The sequence below is a fragment of the Nicotiana tomentosiformis genome, chromosome 5 (genome assembly GCF_000390325.3).
Source record: "Nicotiana tomentosiformis chromosome 5, ASM39032v3, whole genome shotgun sequence".
Classification (NCBI taxonomy): domain Eukaryota; kingdom Viridiplantae; phylum Streptophyta; class Magnoliopsida; order Solanales; family Solanaceae; genus Nicotiana; species Nicotiana tomentosiformis.
In genome coordinates, this window is record NC_090816.1 from 64,767,560 (window position 1) to 64,779,255 (window position 11,696).

General features: G+C 38.8%; 1 long non-coding RNA gene across 1 annotated transcript; it reads right to left on the minus strand.

Moving 5' to 3' along the window:
• Positions 1 to 292: 292 nt before the first annotated feature.
• LOC104102414 (uncharacterized) lies at positions 293 to 2,260 on the minus strand. Its single transcript, XR_011407836.1, has 2 exons — positions 1,853 to 2,260; positions 293 to 1,250 (listed from the first exon to the last, which is right to left on the minus strand). It is a non-coding gene; the product is annotated as an uncharacterized lncRNA (long non-coding RNA).
• Between the last annotated feature and the right edge of the window lie 9,436 nt (positions 2,261 to 11,696).

An 11,696-nucleotide genomic window follows, 5' to 3' on the forward strand; every position in this document is an offset into this window, starting at 1 on the left:
GCCCAGTGCTACACTGATTACTTGTCAATATTATGAAATGCATGCGATTGAAGGCTTACCATAAGACCTCTAACAGGACCAAAATGGGGTCATACTTGGGCCTGGGGTGAAGCCTAATGCGCCAAAGCCTTTCGGCAGGGAGCAAATCTTCACACACATGAAGTTACAAGTTTTTAGAAATGGGTCTCAAATTGAGCCTAGACCTGATAACTTCCGCATGGGCCAGATATTCAGGCCCAATAATTTTGAGAAATACAGTGGCCCAAAAGCAAATCCAACAAATTCACGAAAATGAAAGTATAAGAAAAACTTTTCCTAAATATCAGCATTTAATCATCGAAGTTCAGAGTACAGTAGCAGTTAATTACATCAGAGGTCGTAATTTGAATTCACAATAAAAGCCATCTTCAACAATTGAGTTTTAGAAACATTAGCTCATTAGTTTAGCTAATCAAAATTACAGAGCCGAAATTTCCTCACTTCAAACCTTTCCATCCTTCATATTTAAAACTGAATCATAATACACTTGCGATTGCTAAATTTAAACAAACACGCAGATTCACCCTATTACACGAATGACTATTTATGCTAATGGTTTAAACATAGAAACATGTAATAATTCGAGAATAATGCCCAAGGCCAGCTCCATTGCACTCCCGTGGAGGTCACCTTACATCTAGGAACCTAATTTCTAGTTACCAGTAACTATAGAGCATTTGTTAATATTCAAAAATTAGATCTAAGCACATTTGACTGTAATCAGTACATATAACATAGATTTCAAGAGAGTAAACATGTTGCAAACACAACTAATGCACCAAGCATGCTAAATCACCCAAATCAACCAACCTATGACATTAATCAATCATAGCTTATTTATAAAAACAAATCAGATCATACAGAGACTTAGAGCATACCTAATTACAAAGAAACAGCCAAATCAAACCAAATAAAGGTCTAGAACACTTATGGGTAAACCCCAGCTAACGGTAGAGTGGCAGCAACAGTAAACACAAGCAACTTCTTCAAATCAAACCATCTTTAGAAGCCAAAAATTATGCAGTTGTAGGCAGAAATCGAAGACAACTGTTGAATCTCTTTTTGAATCTTTTGTTTTGTTTTTTGTTTTTGGTATTTTTTGGAGTTTTTGGTTTCCAGATCTGAAACTCAAATTTTGAATTCAGAAATTGATTTAGCTAATTGGGACTGTGAGCTCTTTTGCGTAGGAGTGAGGATGAGTGAGTCTGTATCTGCAGATGAGAATGAATGACCAAAAGTATGAGGAGAGTATAATATCTTATAGCAGATTCTTACCGTTGTTTTCCTGTTATTTACCTTTCTTTTAGTCCTTTTTCTTTTCTGTATTTTCTTCCTCACCTCGACCTCTTCATTGTTTTATTGCAACTCGATCCTTCTTTTCCTTTCTAGAAGCACATAAATTAGTTACAAGATTATTCCCCAAGTTAAATCCCTTAAATGCCCCCTAAAACCCATGTTTTTAATCACCTAGCCAAAATTCACATGCCTGGGCCTTGTGGACAACATGCCCAAAATCAAGACCTAGACTCTCAATCCTCCCCAATCTTGAACTTTAATCTAGTGGGCCTGCCTGTCAAGCAAGACAGGCCCAATACTAAGCTAAGACATTTGAACAAACGGATTTGAATTCTAATTAAAATAATTAAAATAAGTAATTAACTATCAATCTAGAATGCAAATATTAGTTCATCTAAATCCTAATTCTGCATGACTATCCTTAACTGACTAAACAAATTCGGACAAGACAATGCAACACAAGGTTAAGAAAAAGAAACAATAGAGTAAAAGAGAAGAGAGACAAAAAGGGGTATACCTATTGAGCTCAAAGGAGTCGGCAGAAAGGGGTTCCGGGAGAAATTGGCCGGTCAGCAGCAATTTGACCTAGATTCGGCCATCGATAAACGGATCAAATCTCTATTGATGGAAGTCTTGAACGTATACTGGCCGAAATGATCAAGCAAACGAAAGAGCAAAAATTTTAATTTTTCCGAGATTTCCATATCTATAATTCATTGAGTTCGGTGGGGATTTTGGGAAAATTGAAGGTATATTTGGATTTAGGGGGTGTTGGGGATTGTAGGGTGATGATTTGGGGATATCTGGAGGTGTTTTGTCGTCGTGAGATGATTTCCGACGGCAAAATAAGGTGGAGGATGGTGGGGTGTAGAGAGATGTAAGAGGGATGGTCTGAGAGGAGTGTTTAGGCGTGGGGGGAGGGGGGGGTCATTTGAGACAGTCTTATGGGAAAGAGGGTTAGTTTCCTGCCGTTGGATTATGGGAGATGAACGGCTGATATTAATCCTATTAGAAACGACTTTGTTTGGTTTATGGGAGGCACTATGCCGGATTTATGGATTGGATTTTGGGCGGATTTAAAAATAATTGGGCCATCTACAATTGCTTTGGACCAATTCCAAACAAAGACTAAGCTAACCTCTTTTTTTCTATTCTTTAATTTTCTAAATTAAAAACACTTTTATTTAATCATCCAAATTAAGACTAAATTGTAAAATTGAACTTAGCTATCTATTTTACCTAATATCTTTACTACTTAAACAATTAATTAATTAATTATACCTAAAAATGTAAAAACAAAACAAAAGCAACTAATCATTTTTTGTGTATTTTAATAATGCAATTAAAATGTGACTAAGCGTTTGAAGTGCAATTAAAGTCTAAAATGCAACGAATGAAAGATAAAAATATTTTTGATGTTTTTTTAAGATTTTTAAAACATTTCTAAATATGTATGAATGCGACTAAATGCAAGTAAATGCGAACAAATAAATAAAGAAAAATCCCTAAAATTTCTAAAAATCAAAAAAAAAACTAGAGGAATATTGTTGGGGGATTTTTTAGGAGTAATCTATGTGTAGGGTAAAAATTACGTGCTCGCAACTGCCCCTCTTTGCTCGAGAACATGAAGAATTTTTAGGCAAAGATAAAGTGAGCAATCATGAATAATTTTTGCCTGCTTGATACTCCATATGAAGCATTTTGTAAAGGTTTGACCGAACCTTGCTTCTAAGGTTGCCTACATATCCTTGGCTATAAAGGAATCAGGTCAGTGTAGTTCTAGAAGTTTTGGTAGCTAGGACTACCAAAAAGCTATGATTTCACTATTATCGCTACTGTTGCTACTTGCTGACCTCCTTATTGCACCAAAATCAAAATAAAAAGAAACTAAACAAGCCTAGCAGCTGTGAGTTACAAGATTCCTATCTATAAGTCTTTTGAAATTTGATCTTGAGTCGTGATTGGTTCTTCATGCAAACTCTGATCTGAACTTTGATACTTGCTAGTTGTAGGTACTAGTTTGTTCTTCTGCGGCTTCTTCTGATCAAAATGAGAAATGCAATGCTCATGACTTCAATCATGTCTTGAGCAATCCACATATTTTTATCTACTTCTGCATTTTGGATACACTTCTTTTTTCTTTTCTTTTCTTTATCTTGGGTTGAGACTTCTTCTTTTGATCATCTCGACCCCTGTGCTTCGAGGTAGAATCTGCTCAGACACCAAAACAAACAAACGAACGAAATTTTTCTATGCTAGTTTTCACTGGGAAAATTTCTTGAGTTATTGTAACAAAATTCTAAACTACTTCTTTATTAAAAGCATTAAAGTGTCAGAAATGGTGTACCCTGAAGTGATCATGATTTGATTTTTTTTTTTGGGATGGTGTTCCCTTATTGTCCAAATGACGTCACAACTAAGGATTATTGTACCTTTTATTGGAAAAATGCGGCTAGGGAATGGTGTACCCTATACCGGCAAAGATATTAGGGAGTGGAGTACCCTGCACTTAAGATCAAATCAACTAGGTAATGGTGTGCCCTACGTTAGAAAATACGGGTAGGGATTAGTGTACCCTATACCGGTAAAAATACTAGGGAATGGTATACCCTATATTTGCAAAGATTATCAGGGAGTGGTGTACCCTGCATAAAGATCAAATCAACTAGGGAGTAGTGTACCCTATATTGTAAAACACAACTACAAATTAGTGTACCCTATACTGATAAAGAACTAAGGAGTGGTGTACCCTATATTTGAAATGATATCAGGGATTAGTGCACCCTGCATTTAGGCTCAGTTAAATAGGGAGTGGTGTACCATATATTGGAAAACACAGCTAGGGATTAGTGTACCATATACTGGTAAAAGACCAGGGAGTGGTGTACCCTATTTTAGTAATGATATCAGGGAGTGGTGCATCCTGCATTTAAGATCAATTGGTAATGATATCAGGAAATGGTATACCATGCATTTAAACTCAATCAATTAGGGAGTGATGTACCCTACGTTGGAAAATACAGCTAGGGATTGGTGTACCCTATAATGGTAAGGAGACTAGGGAGTGGTGTACCCTATGTCTAAATATCATCAACTATGAAGTGGTGTACCCTTTGTTGGAAGACACAGTCAGGGATTGGTATACCCTATACTGGTAAGGAGACTAGGGAGTGGTGTACCATATGTCTAGTAATAATATCAAGGAGTGGTGTACCCTGTATTAAGCTCAATCAATAATGATATTAGGGAGTTGTGTACACTGCTTTTAATACCAATTAGTAATGATATCAAGGAGTTGTGCACCCTGCATTTAAGATCAATCAACTAGGGAGTGGTATACCCTATGTTTGAAAACACGGCTAGGGATTGGTGTACACTATACTGGTAAGGAGACTAGGGAATGGTGTACCCTTACATATAAAATATCATCAAATAGGGAGTGGTGTACCCTATGTTGGAAAACACAACTAGGGAATGGTGTACCCTATACTGGTAAGGAAACTAGGAAGTGGTGTACCCTATGTCTAAAACATCAACTAGGGAATGGTGTAACCTACGTTAGAAAATACAGCTAGGGATTGGTGTACCCTATACTACCATGATTTAGAATTTTTTATTTTCTTATTCTTTTTTATTATTTTTTTTTAGAGAATGAGTAAAATGCGGGAAAGAATTTTGAGTGGAGTTCCCTTTTTTGAGAGTTTTTTGCAGTGCTGTTTTTCACCGCGATTTCCTTTTGGTTGCACCTGCTTCTTGCAAGGTTGTTTTTGGATTGCACCTGTTTCCTTTTTTTTAACAAAGAATAATTGTTAGTTCAAAACGGTGGTTGGTTTTGTGGCCTTGAGTGTTTCAGTCACTTGATCTCAGTCCATCTTCTTTTGATGATCATTTCAACTGCAACTGGTTGTTTCCTGAATACCAATTGCATTTCTGGCCCCGGAGAACCTTTGGCTTTTCAAACTTTTTCCATGACAGCTAGTCACGTAGTGGGACTTAACCTTTCCAACTTTATTTTGCCTTTGTGGGCTTTTAACTTTTGACTTCTTTCTTCAAAGTTCCAATTTCAGAGCATTGGGGAACCATTGGCTTTTCAAACTTTGCAAGACAGTTAGTCGCGTGGGACTTAAGCTTTTCAACTTCATTTTGCCCTAGTAGGAACTGTAATTTGATTTCCTTTTACCTAGAGTTTTTTCAAAGCATCGGCCACCATGGCCAGTCGAGGTCGACTTGATGACCTTACCGAGGCTGGGTGCCTTTTGAATATATCAGCTTGTGTCGAATGAGAGCCCTATAAATCAGTCTTGCCATCTCTTATTTACCTTTATTTTTGGAACAAAGTTAGACCGAAAGGGATTCAAAGTAAATAAGTAATGGAATGCAGAATGAGTTTAAACAAGAGGTGTACCTTTCGAGGAACAGAAAGACGGAATTATCTAGGAGTACATGCGGACAACAATGATCATGAAAATGCCTTTGGACTGGATTCCTAATCTGTGTAAACCGTCCGATTCTTAGAAACTCATCACAACTTTTGCCTTGACACCGACAAACCTTGCCCAGTACTGTGTTGATGCCATGGCTATGAGGATCCTCTTTTCGATCAGTAGTGCCCTTTGCGGGTTTTAACCAGCTGACCTCTCTCATTTCTCTTCTCACCAACTGGCTATAAGGATCCTCTTTTCGATCAGTAGAGCCCATGAGGGTTTTCACCAACAAAGACTCTCTTATTTTATTTCTCTCATTTTGGTTGCATCAGATCCAAATAAATGTGTCCTACAATTCTTGAACATTCTCGCCGATTGATTAGAAGGATTTGAATAGGATTTGGATAAAAAAATATTTGGATTGAATTACAACTTTGAAACCTTTCTGGCGGAACCATTGCCGAACCATTATAACATCTGCCCCAGTTTTCACTTTTGGGGGAATATGAATTTTTGTTTTGGTGTGCCCAAACCCCATAGTGAGGCTGCCTACGTATCCTTTTGGAATCATATCAGACGTAGTTTAATGACGTGAACTTTGTTTTTGATTTTTTTTTTTTTACATACAAAGTTCCAGTGAAGGTGATCAAGGAAAAGCATCTAGCTCAAAGGGTTTGTAAGGGGTTAATAGTGTTTGGGTAGCGAGAGTGAAAGCCTTCGTCATCCTAATCGGAGAATGTTAATATTGAGTAATGGGTCAAACATAGTACCTTTTGACTGCATCCGCATTAAAACAGTGAGGCCGATGCACTTGCAAACTTGGGGTCATCGGTCGAGGAAGATAAGATCAGTTTGGGGACTGTCATTCAACTCTCGAGATCTGTGATCGAGGAAGGTCATGCCGAGATAAACTCTACAAGCTTAACCTAGGATTGGAGGAACAAATATATTGAATACTTAAAGAATGGAAAGCTCCCATCGGACCCTAAAGAGTCAAGGACCCTACGAACCACAGATGCTCGATTCACATTGGCTAAAGATGGAACATTATACAGAAGAACATTCGATCGACCATTGGCAGTGTGCTTAGGACCAGGAGGCACCGATTATGTTTTACGAGAGGTCCATGAAGGCACTTATGGGAACCACTCCGGCGCCGAATCACTGATTCACAAAATCATTAGAGCAGGGTACTACTGGGATATCATGGAAAAAGATACTAAGGAGTTTGTTCGAAAATGTGATAAATATCAAAGGTTTGCACTGATGATTCATCAGCCAACAACTTCATTCAGTCCTATCCTCATGGCCATTCATGAAATGGGGGATGGATATCGTCGGCCCTCTTCCATCAGCCCCAGGTAAAGCTAAGTTCATTTTATTTATGACTGACTATTTCTCTAAATGGGTTGAAGCACCGGCGTTCGAGAAAGTGAGAGAAAAAGAGGTCATAGACTTCATCTGGGATCACATCATGTGTCGATTTGGGATACCCAGAGAAATAGTATGTGACAATGGTAAACAATTTATCAGCAGTAAAGTGACAAAATTTCTCGAAGACCATAAAATAAAAAGGATATTGTCAACATCGTATCACCCTAGTGGGAACGGACAGGCCGAATCGATGAACAAGACTATCATCCAAAACCTGAAGAAAAGGTTAAATGAAGCTAAAGGGAAATGGAGAGAAATTCTGCTCGAAGTCTTTTGGGAATATCGAACAACATCGAAGTCCAGTACAGGGGCAACTCCGTTTTTCTTAGTGTATGGATACGAAGACTTAATTCCAGTCGAAGTCGGAGAACCTAGCGCAAGGTTTTGACATGCATCGGAGGAATCGAACCACGAGGCTATGAACACTAGCCTCGAATTATTAGATGAAAAATGAGAAGTGGCACTCGTTCGAATGGCTGCACAAAAGCAACGAATCGAAAGGTACTACAATAGAAGAACCAACCTTCGCCACTTCAGGGTCGGGGACTTAGTCCTAAGGAAGGTCACCATCAACACTCGAGATACTAATGAAGGGAAGCTTGGCCCGAATTGGGAAGGACCCTATCAAGTCCTCGATATAGTCGAAAAAGGGTCTTATAAACTCGGAACGATGGACGGCGAACCACTGCTAAACGACTGGAACATATAGCTTCTCAAACGATATTATTATTAAGGTATGTCTTTCTCCCTTCTTTCACTTATATATATATTCAACGCTAACTCATTGCAGGAGTTTGACCAAAGACATTGAGACCTCAGGTTTTAAAGTACGCGTTGCACTCTTTTTTCCTTAGATCGGTTTTTATCCCAACTGGATTTTTTCGACGAGGTTTTTTACGAGGCAACAATTATGTGCTACATGAGGAAAATTCAATAGTATCTAATGTTTCTTTGCAATAAACCTCGAATACTGGAGGACACCACCCTCGGATGTTGTATTCTCGAGAATAGTATTTCATATCAAAGGGCCTCGATAGGGAAGCTTTGTAATGGGCCAAACGGTCAAGTAAACTGTGTCCATATAGATTAGTCGAGCCCCGATGGCAAAATATGTGTGCATGTATAAATTATTCAAAGAAGCATTCTCTCTTCATTAAATATTTTATGTCTCGAAGAAAATTCTCTACTATACAAACCTCATGCTTATGATATTGTGAGAAACGGCTCAAGAGCCAAAGTGCAAATATACACCCGGGGACTGCCATCGATGATGGGCATATTCGAGTTATCTAAACTCAAATTTATAAGACCTCAAAAAGGCATCCCTCGATCTATAGGCCAAGGCCACCGTTCTCGGGGACTGACATTTCAAACAAATTTGAAATGTTATTGGGAAATAAGCCCAAGAGGCATACCCAAAGGCTACAGCCAAAATACATACCCGAAGGCTACGACCTAAATATTGCATCTCGGAGACGTCCGAATTCCGCAATAACGATAGGCCTTCAAATTCTTTGAAAACCCGGTTAAAAAAGGTTACCCTCGGCTAATAATCAAAAGGGCTTCGATAAAAATAGCCCTCGAAAAACCTTAAGAGGTATCAAATTATCTTAACACAAATGTTCTAAGGCACAAAAAGCAAAAGGGTTTCAACCGACATCGGACCCTCAAAAAACCCAATGGGTAAAAAATACATGCTAAGGCATAAAGAAATTTTTACTAAGTCTTTTAAGATGAAAAGGGGAAATAATAGCCATCTTTTAGATTCCATATGGGCCCAACCTGAAAGGGCCTAAGGGCCAATACATTTAGAGTTCGAGACCTTGTTCTCACTCAACTTGGACCTAAGGGTTCCACTATTCCGAGTTCAAATAGAGCTGACTTGAATTTAGCTGGAAGATCCGCCATAAAACCTTAAGGGATATGTTACTGTAAGTTTGGAAATTACCCATTATTTGATAAAAAACCTAAGGATTTGTTCTATTATAAGTTTGAAACTTACTCGAACTTAGTTATAAAAATAGTGCAGTCATGGTATCGTTCAAGCCATCCAAAATCTCGAACATATTATTGAGCTCGGGGACTCGCCCTTGTGTGTCTAAAAAACCTAAGGGTTTGTTTTAAGTTTGAGATAGTGTTCACTCGATTACAGAGGCTGCAACAATAAAAGTTTCACAAGGCAAAAGCACAAAACATGTTTGAACATAAAACTGAGAAGACATTCAAAAGAAGTTTTTCTATTATATATTGATAAAAAAGGTTATGTACAAGAGACCGATCAAGGTCTTAAAAAAAAGAGAAACTAAGTCCTAACTACGGCCGGTGTCGACCTTTTCTCCGGGAGAAACTTTTCCTTCAGGCCCCTCATCGGATTCGCCTCGACTGCCTTCTTCATCATCATCTTTGTCATCGAAGGAGGTAAGCTGCCTGGCTTCAGCTTCAAGCACCTTGGCTCGGGCTATCTCCTCGGAGAGTTCAAAACCTCGAGCATGGATTTCTGAGTCAACGATCTATCGCTCTCGGTCAGAAGCCTCCCTTAGCTGCATTTGAGTAGCCTCAGCATCGGCCCAGTACATGAAAATGGACTTGTTTGCCATGACCTTTGTCTTCTTGATATCCGCCTTGGCCTCAGCAAGCCCGGTTTCAAGCTCTTCGATCCTCTTAGCTTGGGACGAACTTTTCTCTTTGATGCCCCAAAGTTGAACCTCGTCCGATGACAGTTTGGCCAAGGTAGTTTCTTTTTCTGCAGCCAGGCGGTCCATATTCTCTTTCCACCGATCACAATCGGCCTTGACATGATCGACTTCTCCCCGATGCAGCTCGATCCTTTAGACCTTTTGCTGCAGCTGAGATAGTGAAGTATTAGCCTCCACAGTTTGGTCGAGTCCATACTCTATCAAAAGAATGGTTACCTGCTTATCTAGCTCGGCCTCTTCCTCACAAGCCTTGGCCAAATCCGCTTGAAGGTCCTTTATAGTTTCGTCCTTTTGGCCACAAAGAATCTTCAGAGCGTTCCTCTCCTCCGAGACCTTTTGGATCTCGATTTCACACTGGCTGAGGTCAGCTCGAAACTTGGCGAAAGCCTGTACTAAAAAAGGAAAACACAAGTCATATTTAGAGAAAAAAGAGTAAAGAAAAAAAGTGCAGTAATTGATTCTTTCCCGAGATAAGAGACGTTGGGCCTCTTCTGAAAGAATAGAAGTGTCACTGATATCAGAGGCATCATCGGCTCCAGTAAAGCAATCCCAAAAGGGATTCCCTACACTAGAGCCTCCGTCTATATCAGGGGTTTTCAACTCTCGAGCCTCCATTAGTGCCTCCTCATAAAAGTATGAAGAGAAGGCAAGTGACCTACTGTCATGGTCCCAAGCAAGTCGCTCGGGACACTCTGATCGATCTTCGGTGTCTAAGAACTGGCCCCCGCCTGGTGTAGTTGCAGATGGCCGAGAAACGATCTCGACCTCTGATGATTCGGGATCCTCACCTGATTTCCTTTTGGAAGCCTCCTCGACACGAGGCTTGATTTTAGCAGCCACCGTTGGCTCAGAAAGTTTGGTGACCTCGCCGTCTTTCCTAGGTCGTACCGTCAGTGCCGAGGCATTTTCCTTTTCTTCCTCTTCTTTGTCTCTCAGTTTTTGGACCGAGTCCATCGTGAGAGCGATTACTTTCCTCCTCACCCTTCGAGGTTTGGGCTTAGGATCCTCGGACTGCGAGGCACTCTTCTGCTTCTTATCTTTCCTCGGCTTCGGAACCGGGGACTTGGTTTCTTCCTCGCCACTCGAGGGCCTCAAAATGGCATTCTTGGTCAGGCCTGCATGAAAGAAAATGTTACATCCCGTAATTTAATATTAGAACTAGTCGTAGTAATCCATATGACCTAGAAGAGATTAAGACCATTCATGAGATTATAGAGGATTTGTGAATATGTTATTGTAAGACTCCGTAAGTTTAACAATATTGATACTGTTAGATATTATGTTAATGTGGTATTTTCTTTTAAGTGGAGTATTTTAGTAAAAGTTTTATAAGTATAATTTTGAATAGTTACCATTATTACTATTTTTGAATATGGTAAATTATACACATAATATAAGAAAGTTTATGAGATTTTCTTTATTGTAAAGATAGAAATTATTTTCTCACAAGAAAAGAAGGTTATCGTTTTTACCATTTTAAGAATTAAGCGTACGAGAATTTTTACTCTTTATATGAGATTAGAAAAATTATAGGTTGAGAAAATATATGTATTTTTTTACATGGATGTTTTAATAAAATAATAAGTGTATGTATTTATTTTATATGTTACTATATGACCATGATAGTGTGATGTATAAAGTGTGTTAAAAGTGAGTAGTATTTTAGGTAATTTAAGATAATTTTTAATTATGTGGATAATTGGTTAATGGAAGAATTAACAAAGTTAATTATTAATTAGTGGTTAATTAAGGTCTTTTGGATAAAGACCAAAATGTCATGTGGCAGCAAGGCCATGTCCAAATTGTG